At 56.0% G+C, this 13,254-nt stretch overlaps 1 protein-coding gene across 1 annotated transcript in view; it reads right to left on the bottom strand.

The window, feature by feature from the left end:
* The window catches only part of XXYLT1 (xyloside xylosyltransferase 1), a 37,816-nt gene that overhangs the window by 16,424 nt on the left and 8,138 nt on the right, over positions 1-13,254 (bottom strand). The gene's annotated exons all lie outside the window — the stretch shown is intronic.

A 13,254-nucleotide genomic window follows, 5' to 3' on the forward strand; every position in this document is an offset into this window, starting at 1 on the left:
GCTTTTTGCAGGCTAGATGTGCGTGTCACCACCGCTTTCACAGCAATCAGCAAACAAAATCCTCCTCCTTCCTCCTGCCCAGTCCTTGCAGGCAGGAGGACGACCCCAGCCTGCCCTCACCCTCTGCTGCCTGCACCCTCCATGGCTATGGGCAGGGCTTCCCATCAGGCTGGCGTTTCTGCAGCGCTGCCCAGGCTCCAGCCTTCACACCACCGTGGTTCCTCACCCCCTCGTCCCGCCGTGCTCGGGACAGGCTGCTCGCTACCCCGGGTCTGCTGAGAGCAGGAGGCAATCGCTGTTTTCAGCCCCCAAAGCCACCGTTGGGACTAGAGACCCGGAGACGCTGAGTGCAGCCAGGCATGGGCAGCTATCCTCCGGCAAAGGAATGCAGCTTTGACATTTCAAATGCGTTCCTCCCTTGTGTTTCAAGCAGATGCTGGGCTGTACAGCAGCTCTGAATTTTTTGCAGATCCTGCACTAATCCAGGGCTCTCGGCAATTGGTTGTATCTACCACACTGTCCTCATTTAAGAAGGAAAAAGCCCCGTGAGGTTAAGCAAGAAATATACTGCTTACTCTGCAAAGCATCCAAGCAGAAATATAAATCAAGGAGAAATAGTATCTAAGTTACAACCCAGGCTGTATCTCAATTTATTTTTTTAACATCCATCACTCTCTATATGCTAAAGGGGAAGGCCACACTCCCTCCAACCAGCAGCACGGCAATCCCCAGGCCTACCTAGTATTTACCACCACCATAATCCTCTGTTTGCAAAGATTTAAAACCCAGGCATAGTAATTCACTACAGGCTAAAGCAGGTCTTGACCTGAAAGCAATTTCCCTCAGCCTTTCTAACTGCCTTAGAAATCGCTAGCACAACTCAAGCAGATGAATAGGCAGAGTGGAGGATTTCTGCAATGGGGAATGAGACATGTATCCGAAATACCCTAAACCTCCCCAGTGGTCCATACCACAGCAGTGCAAAACCCCAAATCCTTAATGCTACTGCACCTGAGAACATCCAGACTGGTCACAAAACTTCAGGGGGAGGAGACCCAGATCTCCAGGGCAAGGAGACCCCGGACCTACAGCACAAGCTCAGCCCAAGTGAAACCGGGGTGTAGCCTGAGCCCTCCAAGGCACTGCTGAGGACGGGGAGAGGGTTCTCAGGAGGATCCCAGCACAGCTCACCCTGGTGCACAGCAGCCTTCTGATGCCTCATCAGGTTTCAATTAAATCAACCGCGAGGCACGTCATCCGATTGTTCTCTAAAATTACAGATGAGCACTAACTGCAATTAATCACAGCAGAGAATGAAAGCTGAGCTTGGGGGAAGCTCCCAGCCCTGCCTGCCCCAGCACCAGCACCCCACGCTGGTTCCACACTGTGCTGGCAGAGCCCCCCAGGAAAAACTCACTAACAATTCAGTCCCAGAGAGCGCAAAGTACTTTTCCTTTTTTTTCTTTTTTTAAAGCAAGCGTGAACTGCAACACCGAGACAAAAATGAGCATGGGTGACGTCGAGCACCACTTTGCCAGATGCAGCTTGCACGGATAGATTAATGGCCGAGACGATTTCTCTGCCTGTGACTGGCAAGGGGCCAGGCGCTAATATTTATGATGTATCATGCTCTTTCACCGTTTTACCAAGTGCTTTGTCCTGGCTGCCATGTGGGGGTGGAGGAATCACGTGCTCTCTTAGGCACAAACTGCTTGGAGGGGTCCAGCTGGAAATGTGGGAACAGGCTGAGAGTGTTTTGCTCAGCAAGCGAGTTTTTTAACTTTGCCATACTGTACATTACCCTCTGCTTTGTTCAACTCCAGCTCTTCCAGCCACAGTTTGTAAAGGGGAGTTATGCCACTCAAAGCAGAGATGATCTCCATTAGCAGTGACAGCTTTACAGCACAGGCTGGCCCCATTTAAAGCTCGTAATGTTTTATTGCAGCCTCATACCAGCAGCCACAGTAGGGCTGCTCTCCAGGCTCGGCTCAAACCCTCCCTCCAGCCACGTCCAGAGGAGAAAGACCAGCTTCAAGGATGCGCGATCCCGCAGCAGGGTCTGCGGTGCTGCAAACCAGGAGAGAAAGCCACTACCAGTGCCTAAGCTGCCTTGCACCGGGGCTCAGCTCCCGAAGAGAGGGAGAATCAAGGTTATCCCAGAGCAGGACTCCAGAGAGATGCCGGTGCAGACCCCTCTCGTGCAGGCGCTCCCTCCTTCCCCCCGCAAGAGCCTCAGCCCAACAAAGGGGCACATGCAGGCAGAGGTCACTTCCCTGCGCCCTGCCGCCCAGCATCCTCTGCCGGGACCCAGCAGAGCTATGCCAGCATGCGGGCAGGCACCCCAGGTGTGTGCCGAGCGGCCCGGCGGGTTGTCTGGATGCTCTGAGCAGAGCCCAGGAGCCCCTCTGGCAGGGTGCAGTCTGGTGGCCCTTCCCAGGAGGCAGCAACCCCACAGCCTGCCCCATGGCACAGCGGGGACAGAGCGGGACGGGAGCAGGCGGGCGTGCAGCGAGCTAGACCACCCCACCAACATGTAGTGTGACTCTTAGGAGCAAATTACTCTTCTCAGAAGAGTCACGCGGGAGCGGGAGCGGCAGCAGGGGGGTCACAGGGAGGAGGCGTGCTGCTTTGGCCAACCCAGCCAGAGCTCTGGGGAGGCTGTGCAGCGAGCAACCCTGCAGCTGCTATTACCTCTCCAGCCCTTCTTGACCCACAGCCATTGTTTGGAGCAGCCTACGGATGGGCAGCCTTGAGCCTGTAGGCAAGGACTACTTTCCCCTAGCCTGCAAGGATTTAAATAGTGGATTTAAAACTACAGGAAAGTGGATGGATGACGGATGGAGGGTCAGGAGAAGAGGAGATGCAAAGGCAGAAGCCTGCACGGAGCCTGGGGGAAGCTGCCAAGCACGTAAGCCTGTGGACACAACTCCCTTGGCTGCTCTGGGAATGCCAGCTGCCGGCTACAAACCTGATGGGAGCCTTTTCCTGCTCCGGTGCCTTTGCCACCAGCAAGTCGCTGCCTCCCCAGTGCTGCAGGCAGCCAGGGCAGAGGCAGGCAGCAGCAGCAGCGTGCACTCCCTGTGGCACAGACGGTGCTGACACCCTCCATGCACAGTTGGGGCATCCACAGGTCACCTAGTGATGGCCAAAACTAGTCTCTGGTGTACGACACGCAATTTGAGAGGCTCCTACATGAGCTACAAAACTCCTGGGCACCAGACGCCCCTGGGTGTGGGGATCCCAGGGTAGTAGTTCACCAACTGTGCATTGGGCTCTAACAGACAAGGCTGAAGGGCAAGTTCCTGCAGCCCCGCAGCCTGGCCTCTGCAGGCAGCACAGGCTGTTCTGCAGGCAAACTCATTTACACCTATCCCAACAACTTTCTCTGTACGAGGGTTGCTACCATGACAAAGCCCAGATGGCGGGCATGGGGCTGGGGTGTAGGCGCTGGCCTCGTCTCCAAACCCTCTTCCATACAAACCACACCAGATCTGGAGCAGAGGCACACCACCACCAGCAGCCACCAGTCTGTAGAGAGGGGAAAAGAGTGAAAATAATAACAACTCGTGTCCAGGAACAAATAGCGAAATGGAGAGCTGCCACCACAATGCAAAGGGCAGAAGCTGTCCAGTAAACGGCATGGTCTTAATTGCTGTCAACTGAGCAGTGGATTAACAGCTTTAGAGTAGAAGCAGCAAGAATTGAAACCTCCTGGAGGTGGTGTAGCTCTCCAGCCCACTGGCAGGCTCATGTTGGCACAAGCTCAGCTCCCTCCTCAGAGTACAAAATCCTGCCTGCAGCTGGTCTGGCAGGGGAGATGCTGCAGGCAACGGTGGGATGGCAGGAGGGGACAGGCCCCTGCCCTGCAAGGCTGCACTGCGCCCAAATCTCACACACACTCCTGAGGCAGATGCCCGTCACCAATGCTGGTGGCGATTTGGCTCTGCTCCTGCCATCCTCTGCACCAGGGCCTCCACGTGTCTCAACAAACATGTTTTTAAGGACTTAAGCACCCTGGTGCACCATGCCAATGAGGAGAGACTCCTCTGACACGTATCGGATGGGAGCACCCCGACCTCCCTGCACCTCCTCTGCATCACAGCAGCGACTTTTGGGGCCGGAGGCTGGCGCCTGGCGCCCATGCAGAGCAGAAGAGGTGGGATCAAGGAGGACACCACCGGGATCGCCGACCGTGCCAACAACCGCGCTGTGCGACCCAGGCACGCCGCTTCGCCTTTCCCCGCGGAGCCAGCAGCAGCGAGTCCTGCAACACAAGGAGGCAAGAGCCCCCTCCATCCTTCTGGAGACAGCGCGGGGAGCAGTGGCCTCGCAAGGGCAGGCCGATGGGCAGGGACAGACAGCCGGCGGATGCAGAGCAGCTCAGAGACCCTTCTGCAGGGACAGCAGTAGCTGCAGCCAGCATGGGTGACAGCGCGCAGCGAAGGGTCGGGAGTGTCCCCTGCTGGCTGCAGCCCCGGCCGTTGTGGGGCTGCTGTCGGGGTCTTGGGGAGGGCCAGGGGGTGGCTGTGCATTTTGCCACTTGATTTGAACCGTCAGAAGGAAGAGGGCCGGGCAGCCCAGGCTTTCCGAGTTGGGGTCAGCAGGGCTGGAGGGCTCAGGTCTGTTGGTCTGCAAAAGCTGGGCACACCTGGACAGCTTCCCCTCCACCTCTCTCCATCGCTTTGAGTTTGGCTCTGACCACCGATGACCGATGGTTTTTTTTAGCCGGAAGGTTTTTTAGCTGTCCTCATCACGACAGGGTGAGATCCCAAGGAAATCAGGAGCTGTGAAGGACCAGCAGTGACCTTCGAATCACTGCTCTGGGCAATAAACCTCCAGGAGCAGGGCGGCAGCAGCCCTTGCTCCAGCAGGCACCGTGGCTGCCGGCAGCAACGTGCGGGTCTGCAAAGTCGCCCGTGCTGGCTGCGAAACCAGGATCCTCCACCCTTGCTGGCTCAGAGGAACCCACGGCCAAGAAAAACACCACTCCCACGGCCAGCACCAAGACCGGGCGCGGGCGCAGGGTGGGCAACAGGTTCCGGAGGGTCCCTGTGCAACCCGGAGGGTGCTGCCCAGCAGCAGCAGCCGGCCATCCCCGAAAGCCTCGGCTGCAGCAAGGAGCAGAGCACGAGTGCAGCTGCAGCGCTGGGCGGCAACGCCAGCGCCACAACAAGCCCAGCGTGGATATGCACGGTTTATTTACACAAACGCGCTGGGTCCTCCATCCTGCCCTTCATTAGAGGCTGCCTGTGTTTGGCTCGCCCCCCCCGACACTGCCGGCTGCCCCCAGCCGCTCTCCCTCCTGCTGTCAGCAGGGCTGTGAGCAGCTTCCTCTCCAGCTGTGCGCTCCCCCTGCCAGGCCTTATTTTCTCCACTGATAAAGTCTCCCCCTCTGCTTCCAGGATTAATCACCACTGCCCGCACAGCTGACCCCGACAGCACCGAGAGCCTCACCCAGAGGAAGGCACCCGAGGCAGGGGCACGCACGCATGCGTGCAAGCACAACATGCTCCGCAGAGCTTGCTGCCAGTGCGCTGGTGACTGGGGGGGCTGCGGTCGCCTTCCCAGGACCTGGTGTTGCTCTGGAGACCACCTTCCCAAGAGAAGACGATCCTACAAAGCCCTGCACCGGCAGGGCTTACCAAGGTGCAGCTTACCTTCCAGCTGCCTGCTTAAACACGGGTCCTCGCCTCTGCCATGCGGCCAAGGGTCCTCTCTGCTCCTTGGGGCAGCCTAGCAGCCCCCCTCCCAATCAAACAGCCTGCCCTCCCTCCAAACAGGGTGCCAGGGGAGGGCAGGAGGCAAGGGGGGACATGCCCAAGTGCCCTGGCTGCTAACCAGGTTTCTGCGGCACCGATTAGGCATCCGGCAGAGCAGAGCAGCAACTGCTGCACAGTAATTCCAGCCTATCAGCTAATTAAAAATTAGTCTACCTGCCAGAGACAGATGACAGATCATCACTACCACCCATGCAGGGCAGGCACCTGGGTGGGCTCAGGGGTCTGGTGCAGCAGCAATGGCCCCGGGTACTGATGGCAGCATCGCTCTGCTCGCCTCACTCCACACCACGCAGCCATCTCCAGAGGGATGGGGAAGACTCAGCAGGAGATGGATGCGTTTTGTTCCAGGAAATTAATTTTTCCTGTGCATCCAAGTGTCTCCTTGTAATCCATCAAGGTCTGAGGGACTAATATTTAACGGTGCTCAACACCTCGGCTCTTAACCTGACTCCAAGGCAGAGACATTGCTGAGCACGCGACAGCTTTCAGAACGGAGCTGGAAGTGCTGCTTGCTATGTATTTAATATACGGTGCCGCTGGGGGAGGAGTGTGAAGACACTTTTTGGAGCTGGAGGAAGAGCAGCAGGAAACCTTTTAATCAGACAAAATAAGGTTTAATTCCAGGTTGCCATAAATTACAAAGCACTGCGGATGGAAAGCTGTGAAGTAATGAGCGGACAAGATGGAAAGGGAAACCAAAAAGAGATGCAGGAAAATAAATGCATTAAGGTAGATGAGCTCACGTCCCGATTAACTGCACATGGTGGGGGAAGGGGCTGCAGGGCTGCAGGCAGATTTTGTCCTTGTTTCTTCCTGCTAAGCTCTAATGAGCTACGGCAGAGCAGGGAGCAAGGCCGTGGGGGAAAGCAGCCCCGGCATCAACGCCGAGTGACCCCCAGCAGCTTCCACTCTTTGGGGACGGGGAGCGGGGCTGGCTGGGGAGGGAGGAGGGCAGCACCCACCCGCAGCGCTGGGTGCAGGGACCCTGCTGCTCCGTGGGGAGGGGGGGAACAGCCGCACGCGCCTGCCCCGGCCTGACAGATCTAGGACATCCAAAAATAATCGATGGTGGCACCGCAGCAAGGGGCAGCCAGCGGAAATGATGAGAAGTGACACCACCCCCGGGGGCTGCGGGTCGCGCCAGTCCCCATCGGCAGCGGTGCCGCAGGGAAGGGGCCTCCGCCGTGCCAAAGCGCCCGGGGGGCTGCCGGGCACCTGCGGATCAGCAGCCGCGTCCCCCTCATCTCAGCAGCCCTTCCCGACGGCATCTCCGCAGCAGGGCTGGGGCCGAGGGGCTCTCCTCCCAGGAGAGGCGCGTCCTGCAGGCAGCCGGACAGGGTCAGCGTCTCATTTCGGCAGGTGAAGACCCCCCTACAAGGCCACCGCCTCTGGCATTTACCTGGGGTGGGCTTATTTAAAGGTCTGCTGTCGCTGGCTCCCAAAAAGCACCACGAAAACAGCTCCCACGGCACAACAGGCTCGCCCCAGCAAGGAACAATGGCTGGCACCGCTCTCCCTATTGCTCGCAAATCCATCACTCCAGCCTCTTCTCTCCTCATCACAGGATCTGACACGAGTGCGCGCAGCCCAGAGACAGGCTGGGGAAGGAATCTGGCTGTTTTTCACATGGCTGCGGCAGCGTGAAGCAGGGAGGGAGGTTATGAGAGCACACCAGAAACTATTAACACTCCCTCCATCCCTGTAAAGATGGAAACATTTTTGCCAGAAAATAAACCCTTTGGCTACTGCAGCACCCCGTGGGAACTGCGGCTTGGGAGCACGTGGCTCTGGGGCCATCACCCATGACTTCAGCACAGACCCCAGTTTTCTGTGTCTCTTCACAACATCTCCACTTCGATAACACACCATCAGGCCTGGAGCATCTGGGGGACAGGCACTCTCCTCCTAGCACTCTCCCAACCTGCTGCGTCTCTGTGTAGCCCCAATGTGGTGGGGCTCAGCAACGATGGCAACGCTTAGCCGGCAGGAAAGGATCAGGAGTGACGTGCTCTCAAAATGCTCATTTATTACAGTGCAAGTCACTGAGTTTTGTGGGTAGCTGCACCTGCACCAGGAATTGCTCTGCAGCTGACAGGAGGAAGAAGAGGAGGTGACGCTTCCTCATCTCCCTTAGCCAGGCTCCACCTTACAGACCTCTAATGCACATTTCTTTGTTCATCATGTGACGCAGGATTAGTGCACTGCAACTCACTGCACACAGGTGCTGTTGAGGGAAAACATCATGTGCAGTCACCTGGCACCCCACAGGCAAACAGACCCCAACTCGGGCAATCCCGCATTATGGATCTGACCATTGCAGCTGCAATGGCAAACCCTCACGCGTGCACACCTACAAAGGCAACAGACAACGTTTTCAGGACACTGCCTGCCTGCTTTCGCAGAAGCGCACTAGCAGAAGACAGTTACTTGTCAAGGCGTTGTTCCAGCAACAGACTATTTTCCTGATACCTCTCCCCCCGGCTCCCAGGCTCTCCACCTCCACCGCCAGTGGCACGAGCGCTCCGGGTGCCTGGCCTCGGCACAGGCAAGAAGCCCTGAGAAGGCAGAGCGCGGCTCAGCACTCCCTCCAACACGTCTCCTCCCTGGCCTTTGCCCTCCTCCAGCTCTGCTCGGTGGGAAAGGAGTAAGCTGATGCTCACAGAGGCCACTGTCTCGGGGCCGGGGCTCCCAGGGCAGGCAAAGGCTGCTATCAGTTTCATGGGAGACCAAGCCAGAGCCAGCAGCTGGAGCCTGCTGCAAGCAGCACCAAACCCCAAGCCGCCTGGGGCTTCGTCATTAAGAGGCAGCTTGGACAAACATCATTATAATCTGGTCTACGCTTAATAATCAGTACAGCCGTTGATACTGAGCTGGAGGAATTGCCCCATTCAGAGTCTGAGGCCAGGGATATCGCTGGACCTCCCATGTGATCACAGACGCTGAAGTCTGGATACCCGCTATGAAGCCGATGGCACAGCTCCCGGCCGGCAGCCACTTCCCCGGACACGGTGCTGCTTATTCACCTGTAGCAGCCGGCTGTGCTTCCCCCCACCACACAGAGCCACATCCCCCCCCGATGTGCTCCTGCACAGCTTGCAACTCGGGGAGATCCTGAAGTTTGGTGTCTATCAGGCAGCAGCTTGCGATGATTTCCTCTTCCCTGAGGCAGCCCAGCATCTACAACGTCCTGCAGCAAGGAGCTCCACAGATCACCGCACTCTCTGTTATAAACCCACCTCTCACCAACTTCGATGCCTCCCAGTTCTTGTACAAACATCTGCCTTGCACAGCTCGTGGCTTCATGGACCGTAACCCCCTCGGCCGGCCCTCTCCCAGGCTGGAGAGTCCCAGTCAGCCAGGTTTGTCCCTTACCGCTCTTCTCTGAACCTCTTCCAGTTTTTTTCCAACAGACCCTGTCATTACGCCATAAATTTCAGCAATACATAATGGTCATTCTTGCTTTGTTCTCCTTCCTCATAGCTCCTCATCGTTGTTTAGTCACACAGAAACTTACCCACTTCTCCCACTGCTGCTTAGTTCCCTTACCTGCCTTTGATGAATAATCTTATCAAATACATCTGCAGACCAAGGTCCTGAGTTTTCAGTCAGCAAGCTCCTACTTCTCTTATCCATTGCCTCTCATAAGCACTGCAACCAGTGGTCTTAATAATTTGGTCGTATCTCACCCTACCGATTTCAATACTGATAATTATGTCAAGTATTTCCTCACCAAATATTCTCTCCCAAATATTTTCCAACACATCCACTTTCTTACCCCAATTCCTAACACCAGAATAAACCAGGTGGGGAATTGGCTCTCTTCCCCTTCTCGGTCCCATGCTTTCAAAGTATTTAAAACAGGCAGGGGGTGAGCTGAACAGCATTTGCCTCTCTCCCCACCTGTTAGCTAGACACCTTCTGATGGCTCTCGCTGTCTGCTCTTGGAGCCTTCTGCAGGCACATGGGTCATCTCTGGGATGCAGGAGGCATCAAAGCAGAAGAGAGGCTGGGCACGAGGAGGAACCATCCTGCTCAGCTGCTTTCCTGGAGATGTCCAAGCCTAATTTTATACATATGCTTGTAAGAGATCCCATTAGTGGAATTAAACATTGCAGTCACATGCCATCCTGCTCCGCGCTCTTCCCTCCACCGCCCATGTGAAGACACAGAGCCATGTTAGCATGAGCAGGGGGCCCATCCTCGCCGGCACTCCCTCTCCAGGCAGACATCCCAGCCGTGGCTCTGATCAGCTGCATCCCACCAGCTTCAGGGGGGGCAGAGCCGTGTTCCTCTCCCTGCCCACCCAGAGCCATACCAGGATCAACGAGTTGGTGCTTCGCCAGCGCCTGAAAGATGCAGCATGCTGCACGAGGGCTAACCTCATGCACGGCAGAGCCCACGGGCCCTTTGCACCCCACGCTCGTCTCGCACCCTTCATCAGGGCTTCTACCTTCAGGCTGGGCCGGTCAGTGAGAGAGAAACCCTGAGCGCTCCCCCACACGCTGCCAGGCAGGGAGGAGGAGACCATGTTCAGAGATGACGCTACTCCCCAGGAAGACTGCCAGCTCTTCTTACAGGCCAGGAAACCCTGCTGCCTCCAATTTGTCAAATATCATCTTCAGTCGAGTTCTGCTAAATACCCACACTCCACGTGAGGCACAGTACCTCCAGCCAGGTTTCAGAGACCCCCCTGAGCTAAGGGACTCCACTCCTCTGTCCAAGTTGGCAGAGATAAGCCACAAAGCTGCTTCTCTGTCCTGTGCCATTTTCCCTCTGCTCTTCTCCCACAGGGTCATCCTGCTGCAGCATGGTCAGCAAAACCAATGGAGTCAAACACCAAACAGCAGTTTTCAAAGCTCTGCTCAAGCTGCTGGATGCTGATGTGTCTCCCTCACCCCACCAGCTGCTGAGGACACCCAGTTGCTAAACTAATTCTCCCTGAAAACTACCTGACTTGGGCCAAGGATGGGGGCCAAGAATTCCCTGGGGAGCCCACAGCTTCCCCAGGCTGCCTCTCTGGCACCCCAACTCCTCCTCCCCTCGCCTGCAGCACCAGGACTCTGTCCCGTGATCTTGCCTGCCAGGCAGACCTGCCCAGACATTACTGCTTCGTGTGTCCATAAGGAGAGTGATAAAAAGCTTGCTGGGTCCTCTTAAGTTACACAACTAAAATGACAAGTGATTAGAGGGATCGAAGCCAGTTGGGAAATGAGAGGCCACCACCTCTGGATGGGCATGCTGAGAAGGAAAGTAGAAAGGTCCGAGTCCTTGTCTTCCTCCCTCCTCCTAGCACTGCTCTGCGAGTCCCAAGACCATTTCATGCTGGCACCGTCCTCATCCTGGCAGCTCCTCCTAAGCCTGAACCCTGCTTGTCCTCTCTCTTTGTAACCTTCCCATCACTTCTCCCTTGCAGAACCATTGCAATGCATCAAGCCCTCCCCGAGCTCTTTGGGCCTGGCCACACCGCATTAAAACAGGATTTATGACCCTCAAGCACAGACAAGAGTTATGCAGTCTGCACTTCTGCACGCTGCATACCAAGTCCCCAGCTGGTTTAAATCAGATTAACTCCACTGATGTAAGACATTTAAGGCAAGAGAGTTCCATGATTTACACCAGCTAAGAAGCTGTTATATTATAGTTTGGCAGCTGCAGGTTTTCGATCTCAAGTTTTTTGGGCAAGGATCCCAAGCAACAGTGAAAGACAGAGCAGCTGAGTGGCAAAACCCATTTATTCTCAGCGCAATATGAACGCAGCCAGCACGTGTTCCACAAAAGTCTTTTTTTAAAAAAAAAACAACCACCCTGATGTTCAGTTTTCAGTGCCATTGCTCTGCAAAGTCAGTGCCCCATCACAGCCCCAAGGCTCCAAACAAATCACTAAGTCATGATACTACGGAAATGCCTCCCTTCAAAAAATGATAAATTTGGGAAAGTAAAGCCAGGCAACTTTAATGCAAAGGTTGCTAGCTATTGAAGATAACCTATAGACTGATTAATACAAACGCAATCAAACACACAAGAGAGTTTAATATTCAGATCAGGGCCTTCATTTCTGCCGGAGGATGCTTAAGCTTCCAATCAAACCTGGCTTCCACAAAAAAGGTGCTAACGCTATGGAGCCAGATGTGCCTGCAGAGGTGCACAGAAAGATGCAGCACTCAGGGCAGGTGAAATGGCACAGAAATCCACCAGGAAAAGTGCTAACACTGCCTGAAAAGGAAGGTTTAGTCCTTTCTCCTCCAACTTAGCAAAGCAGCTTCTTCATACCAGTAGAGGCTGGTTTGTCAGAGCCAGGAGGGCGGCAGGAGCCCAGTGCCATTCCCACGCCACCCAGAAGCCTGCAAGCGGGCAGCAGACCTGCAGCCTTCCCTGCTGCCTCCTGTCCAGTGCCGGCTGTGCAGGGAAACGGGAGGGACCGGGGAGCCCCGCCAGCCCCATAAATCACCAGGCGCCCAGCGCAGTAAATCTGACCTCCCTTGCAAGGGAAATATAAATCAGCTTTACTAGCAGCTTCTGAAACAAAAACTAAGCTCATGAAACTGTAAAAATGCCTCTTTAAACATCCTGTGCCCCGAACAGACCACTGAAAGTCCTGTCAGGCTGAGGGAGAGCAAACAAGCTTTCCAAGAGACGAGACAACTCGCGGGTTGACAAACCGAGAAAAGGCATTTCAGACTGAGCAGCTTCTTGCTGGCAGGCGGCACGACATGGATATCTTTAGCACACGGTAAAGACAGGGTAGGGAATCGGGAGGAATGAATTAGCCAGCATTAATACCGTCGTTTGTATTCAGCGTTACTTCAAAGCACTCGCAATGCAGACATCATCAGACACACAAAGAAATTACCCAAGTCTAAGGGAGACCGAAGTACAGCACATTCGCTGGAGCCCACAGAGTAATGATCGGCAGGGGTTGGACGGGACCCTCGGGGCCACCTCACCCCACAGCCCCCGGGGGGATGAAGCAGGCCACCTCCTGCCTGCACTTCCCTATCGCCTGCCCGCGCAAATTAAACACTACTGCCCTACTCTTTAATGAGCTTGCATGGGACGGCTGTGCCAGGACGACAGCGGCAAGCCCAGAGGAAGCCTCACGAACCAGTGCAGAGGCAGGAGTTACTGGGCAGAGCCAAACTGGGACAGGACTCAGCAGGGGCACAGGGGAGTCGTACCCGCCCACGTCCCAGCAAGAAAGAGCAAGACTGCGCCTGAGATCCGTGGCAGGAAGCCTACAGGGAATATTATGGCTGGGCAGAGGCTCCAGATGCCGAGAAAGCTGCTGGTGCCGGCGGTGCTAGCCATGGGAACAGCTATTTCAGCAACACACACCTCTGGGGACGGGCCACCACCGTGCGCCATCCACAAACAGCTTTGAGGCTGGTCACCTCCTCCTGGGGCAGCTGTATGGCCAGGCAGGACCCCGGTGCTCTCTGCCACCACTGCCGCCCGCACCCTGCCAGGGCACAGGGAG

The sequence above is a fragment of the Aquila chrysaetos genome, chromosome 10 (assembly GCF_900496995.4).
Source record: "Aquila chrysaetos chrysaetos chromosome 10, bAquChr1.4, whole genome shotgun sequence".
NCBI lineage: Eukaryota > Metazoa > Chordata > Aves > Accipitriformes > Accipitridae > Aquila > Aquila chrysaetos.